Genomic DNA, 6,698 nt, shown 5'->3' on the forward strand with positions numbered 1-6,698 from the left:
ATTAAATAGACTATACAATTCAAAATCTTTGACTTTGGGAGCCTGGTATACCAACCTCCCCTGCTGATCATGGACAATGGTCCAAGCAATTGAGGGCTTACAACTTTTAATCCATTTAGTCAACTCGATTCTAAAGGACTAGACTATAAAAAAATAATTAAAATTGTTGCAAATATAGAAATGGACCAATAACTATATAATTCAGCCAAATAAAATTGTGCATCAACTTGATTCAAACCCTCTAAGAAGGTCAATTCAATTGAATCATCCAAACGAAAATAGGTCACCACATACACAAACGTCTTCATTTAATAATTTTATTATTAAAATATATTCGGTTATAAACTATAAAATTAGTATAAAAAAATTCAAACACTAATTCAATTAAAAAAAAAAAAAATTAAACCTTTCATAAGTTTTATGCATAAAAAAATAGATTCACAATTTCATTTTATAAAAGAAATTACAATCACTTTACAATTCGTTGCATATGTAATGTATAATTTTTTCGTTAAATAATTGCAATAAAGTAATAAATAAATAAAAATTGAAAGTTAAAATTTTATTTATAGATTTTTAATGATTATTTGTATTTATCAGCTATATAATTGATATGAATGTGGTAGTTTTAAAATTAATTTTTTTTTAAGATAATTTAAAATATTTTAACCTGAATAATTTTTTTGATGAAAAGAAAAAATGATGAGAATTGTGTTTCGCTAGTTTGAAGCAATTTTGTGATAAAAAAAATGATGAGAATTGTGTTTTGCTAGTTTGAAGCATAATTGTTATTATTATGGAAAAAGAGTATTGAAACTTTTTCGATAACATTTTTATTCCAAAATTTTGTAGATCTGTTTTTTGGAAAATTATTCAAATTTTTCTATTCAATAATGAAAAATAAAATAAACAAATTAATGATTAGTTAGGAAATATAGTTTTTATCAATGTTTTATATTATATGAGTATAGATCCATCCTAATTATGGAACTACTAAACATGGAGAGGGATCAAATCTCTTCAGGTGAAAAAAAAATTTAGAATACAAAATTTGAAAAAGGAGATTTGTAACTCAAGAGATTGTTACTTACATATTTGGGGTTAAGATAGATTTTATATATATATATATATATATAGCCTTGAGGGTTAGTTTAGTTGGTCAAGTTCATGTTGTTAGAGCAGCTCTGATATTGAGATGTCACCTGTTCAATTCTCCCAAAACTCTTGAGGTGTGGCTATGTGACTATCTACTGTGTACAAATATTATTTCGTGGAGACAACAGTCACCAATCTCTAAGGACTGTGAAGGACATATAAAAAGGTGTCTGAAAAATATACCTTAAAAAGGGCCAATATGTAAATAGTAGGAGTGCTCAACACGGACATTGAAAAAAAATATTTATAGACTACATTGTCCACATTAAAACATATCTTTTGTTATTAATATATTTTTAAATATGCATCATTATCACTTAAGCATAAGTATAGGAATATTTTATTTATTACCTACATTGAATTTGTTATTATTATTAATATTTTATAAATGTCACATATCGATTCGATTTTAAGAATTAAATGAATTACACATTCCCCTCATATTGTGTTGATAAGAATGTCTAGTTTGAAATAAAGTTTTGGGAATTTTAATTTAATTATAAAAAACTAGTGTGGTCATATATAAGTGCGAATCCATAATAAACATCAAAATACTTACTTCATATATTTCAAGTTTCTAAAATTAAAAAAATCATAAGAATTCACTAAATTATAAGTTTATTTAAAGGAACCACATGGGCTTATTTTGACGGGGCATGCGATCAAAATAACAAATGTGGGGCAGGATTGGTGATCCACCTAAATGAGCACAGAAGCCTCAAAGTCTCAAAGCCTCGGTTGGATTCTTAACTTTTAAATAGACTTTCTTACAATACCATGGGCCAATACCATGGTTTGTCAATGCCACATGTCCAAAAAACCATAAATCATTTCATATGACACTTGTTCATATGATATTTTATTTTAATTAATGAATTTAACTAAAAAGGAAAAAAGGCATAACTACTTTCTAAATAAATCTCAACCTTCTATTTGTGTATCCTACTAAGGATATTCTATAATATTCCATGGAGCTTAAATACATACCATCCATTGAATAATTACTAGTAATTAAATTAAAATTCTAGAAGCCCATTTGCAAAATAGACATGCCTCTCAGCATAATTATTACGTGGAAGGTATGGATTTAATCTCTAGAATATTAAAATTAATATATACAAATCAAAGGTTGAGATTTATTTGCAAAGTAGTTATGCTCTTTTTTCCCTTTTAATTAAATGATTAACTAAAAAAAATGGCATATGAATAAGCATCATATCCATGGTTAAGAATCTTGCTCCATGTGTTTTTAATCTATATATGGATAACATTAATAACTCTAATATTACTTATTTTTATAATTAATAATAATAATGATTTAAAAATCCCTAATTGGGGTGTCAACTAATAGTGGGGTGGTATGTTGCCCATCAAACCCCACGATTGATTTTCAGACTTTGGCATGGAAAGGCTCACTAATGAAAGACCATGTTAGTAAGGTGGGAAGCATTGTGTGGAATTTAATACACCCTAGGTAAGTCGCTCCAATGGGTATTGCAATGGAGAAGGAAAGTGTCAAGTTTCTCTATTCCTAGGTTTGGCATCTCAAGCTTTGTGTAGAAAGCATTATAGGACTTTTGTGTCACACTGGATGTGTCTATCAACAATGGGGAGGCATTAAATTTCTATTAATTGTCTCAGATGTGCTAGGCAGAGGTCCACTCATATTTTCTAGAGTTGGTTATTAGAGGGTCTTCACGCATTGAGCACTTAGTGTATACTCCTTTGCTCTAGTTTTCCAACTTGAGTCTTCCCAGAGCATGTATAATGGTACTCATTTTATCATAGTGTCTTTGAGTTTTATGCATGTCCTTTTGTGGTTTATTTATGCCAAATTCAAGTTCACATCGTTCTTGAGTTCCTTCTTAGTATTTCATATTCATTTCATTTTAATCTTGTGAAAAATTGGTGTGTTGGGCAGGTCTTCATTTGTAATTGTCATCACTTCTCTCCTTTTGTGTTTTATTTTGGGTGCGAGATACTCTAGGATGGGTGTGTACTCTCTCTAGCACTTAGTGGACAATAGCATAAGAGGCTTTGATTAGGGGGTCTTGTTGTAAGAGTTGTCAAGTTACTTGGTGGTATGTTTTCTTGGTAACTCCCTTTCCATCTCCTCTGGTGGTTTCTTTTGCCTTGACTGTAGTGGGTGGGTTTCTTTACAAGGTAAAGCATTGGTCGCTTAGCGTGGAAGGATTCACCCGCCTCTCTTATTTCATATCTAGGTGGTTTGGTGGCTCTTTATGTGGTCTATGGTGGATTTGGGGGTAATATCATTTTCGGGTGTGTTTTCTTCTATTAGTATGCCCCATCTTCGGTGCATTGATCATCGTAATTCATGAGAGCGGGGGTTTACCTCTCAATAGGGCTACAGAGGGTGAAGGGTACCTGCATACCCCTCCTCAACTAATCCAACATCTAATGTACCGGTTGAATCCCAACCTTATATTTCTCTTCATCATTTTGTTCAAACTCTTCTTTCAAAATTGGAACAACTTAATTGAATTCACTCGGAGGATCGAGCAGAAATTTTGAATGTCCTTAGCCATATTCAAGATAACCAATGGCATCTACATGATAGGATGGTGATTTTGTGGTGCGACAGTGTTGCACTTGTGAGAAATTAGAAAGGTTGGAAGTAAGGTTGGCTAACATAGAGGGCCACATTCACTGTGATTTCAAACCACCCCCATCTTTAGGGTTAGGTCCTGATCATCCTGTTCAAGTCAACTCAATTGATTAGTGATGTTTGTGGGTATTTTTCCTGTCATGTATGTATTTTTGCACTTTTGGCTAACAAATCTATTGTTTTCTTATGCTTTTTGTATGTTGTCTAAGTATATGGGATTTTATCTGTTGGCCAATAAATTCAGTAGGGGTGAGGCCAACAGAATTTTGAGAATGTACATTGAAAAAATTAACTTTCTGAGTTAATACAAGACTTTAATTTACAACAACAGTAATGATGATGATAATACTTTAAAATAAAATTACATTTTAGTTAACTTTTATGAATTTTTTAATTTTAACTAAATGAAATGTACCAAGAAATAATTGTTTTGATATGTATTATGTATTGATGTCTATTGGCATTTATCAATCATTTAATTTATATTTTTGCATTAGTTACTCTTATTACGAAGTAATTAAATATTTATAATTACAATTACTTTTTAATTACAATTGAAATATTTTATTATGGTCAACTCTCTATTTGTACATATATATGAAGTTGATATCTAGATAAATTAGCTAGCAAAATGTTGATGGTGTTGGATGTCGCGAACAGTTAGGGTGTCTCCCCCATGTGAGGTCCCAATTAGACCTCACATCGTTTGGGATAGGAGCCCCATTCGATATGTGGGTCGAGCTTCCACCATGAATGTTTTCTCTGTTGGCTGTCAAATGAAAAAGTATTAGAGTGAGGGCAAGAATGAAATTCCCATACAATGAAACAAATTCAGCGCAATATTGACAAACTACAGAAAGAGGTACAAGCAAGTCACAACACTCAATAAGGATGAGTATGCCATGAGAAGGATTAGTGAGCCAAAACACAATGAGACAAACATGCACACGAACATGCTAGAGTTTAATTGCAACTTAGTTCACAATAGATCACCAACATGGTGAGAAATAGGTAAGCATGGATTGGAAAGTAAACATAGATGCAACAACTATGAACCAGTCCATAACACATTGCGTACATGAAAGAATATGTACAAATGGAGTGAACATATAATACAACCAATACAACCACTATGAATAAGCATGAGAATTAGTGCCAGAAATGAAGAACATCTTATTATTGTTGTTGCAAATACAAGCATGCATACTGCAATTCATCAAAACCCAACAATGGAAGATAAGTTTCTCATGCCATTGTCCAATGCAAAACTCTAGCCTCCCTTCAACTCACCCCCGTACCTTCCAAGAGGAGAGTGACTCTAGCTCTCAAGCACCAATCATTTTTCTACTACTACTCTAGCTCAAGTGTTAAAATTCCGCCCACTATAATGAGGTATGAGGATACATTTATATAGGTGAGGTGACTGTTCACCTACTGTGACTTTTGACCTACCCTCATGGTACATGCTTAATTGATCTTAGCATAATTCCTGACAACATGATGAGAACATTTACATATTAATAGAAGAGAAAATGTGAGGAGGATAGATAATTTTGGAGAAACCCTAGGGTTCTTGTTGCCGGTATTATTGTGCAACCATGGAGACTTGCATAAGTTGTTGAACTGCCTTCTATTATGCTTACTTGCACCCAATCATCCTTTGTTTTTGTGTTCTTGATATTTCGAACCGGTTTTAGAAACCTGAGTGGATCCAATTTTGATCTCATTGAAAACTTAGTTGTCTAGCTTATGTGAAAAACCCTAGATCCCTTTATATCGATCAGAAATCTCTCTTTTTCCTATTATTTGCAAGCAAACAAATTACATTAGCCATATACATATTAGAAATCAAAGAATAAAATCAGAAATATTAAACAATTGAATGAGAGGGAAACACCAATTTCGACCCTTGTATAGTCCCTTTTTGTGCCATAGTGTTGTCAATGAATGCGATCTCTATGGGGTGTCCCTGGGCTCTAATTGTTTTACAAAAAATCCTGGAAGAGTTGTCCATATCTCTCTTTGCTTGAATCAATCATCAAGTGATGTTTAGGGTGAAGGATCTAGAGATTTTTTTATCTTTTGTGGAGGAAATGCAATGCCAAGAGGCATATAGCTTCCTAAGCTTTAGGATCTAACATTCTATGTCCATATCTCTCTTTTCTTGAATCAATCATCAAGTGATGTTTAGGGTGAAGGATCTAGAGATTTTTTTATCTTTTGTGGAGGAAATGCAATGCCAAGAGGCATATAGCTTCCTAAGCTTTAGGATCTAACATTCTAATGCATGTGGCCTTCTTTCCTGTATTAAGGTTTCTTCTCAATGCCACATATGTTCATCCATAATCCAAACATTACAACAGTTAAAAGCAATGGAATCTCATAAGAAAAAATGACAATGTAACTTCCACTATTTCGAGTAAAAGATAGTTCGATTAAGAAGATTGTTGCATGACCCTTCTCTAACATTCTCTTCATTTGGATATTGGGAATATCGTCCATTTTCATCGGTAATTATATCTGGGATATTATTTGTAACCAGTGCACCCAATATAAACTGGCATAAACTGGAAAAAGCAGTAAATTGTTTGTCCTTTATTCACTTCATGATTGCTTTTGTCTCATGGTTGTCACACATTATCATCATTATTTTAAGGAAGAAATGCACACTGCTCATTTTCAATACCCCATACGACATCTTGAATCGATCTGAGAAAACCTATTTAAATCAACATCGTTTGCATTACAGTGTTGCCTAAGAGCAAAGCCATCACGATACATCGATGGAAGCAGATAAAGGTGAGCCTTTTCGATAATCAGGGATACCAAGGATCCCTCTAGCAATTTTTTCATAAAAAATTAATAAGATAAAATAGTAATTCGCTACCCTTTCTCTTCGTTCCGGTTTCTCATTTAT

Source organism: Pinus tabuliformis, chromosome Q (genome assembly GCF_031772625.1).
Source record: "Pinus tabuliformis cultivar Carrire ecotype Pingquan chromosome Q, CPIR1, whole genome shotgun sequence".
Taxonomy (NCBI): Eukaryota; Viridiplantae; Streptophyta; class Pinopsida; order Pinales; family Pinaceae; genus Pinus; species Pinus tabuliformis.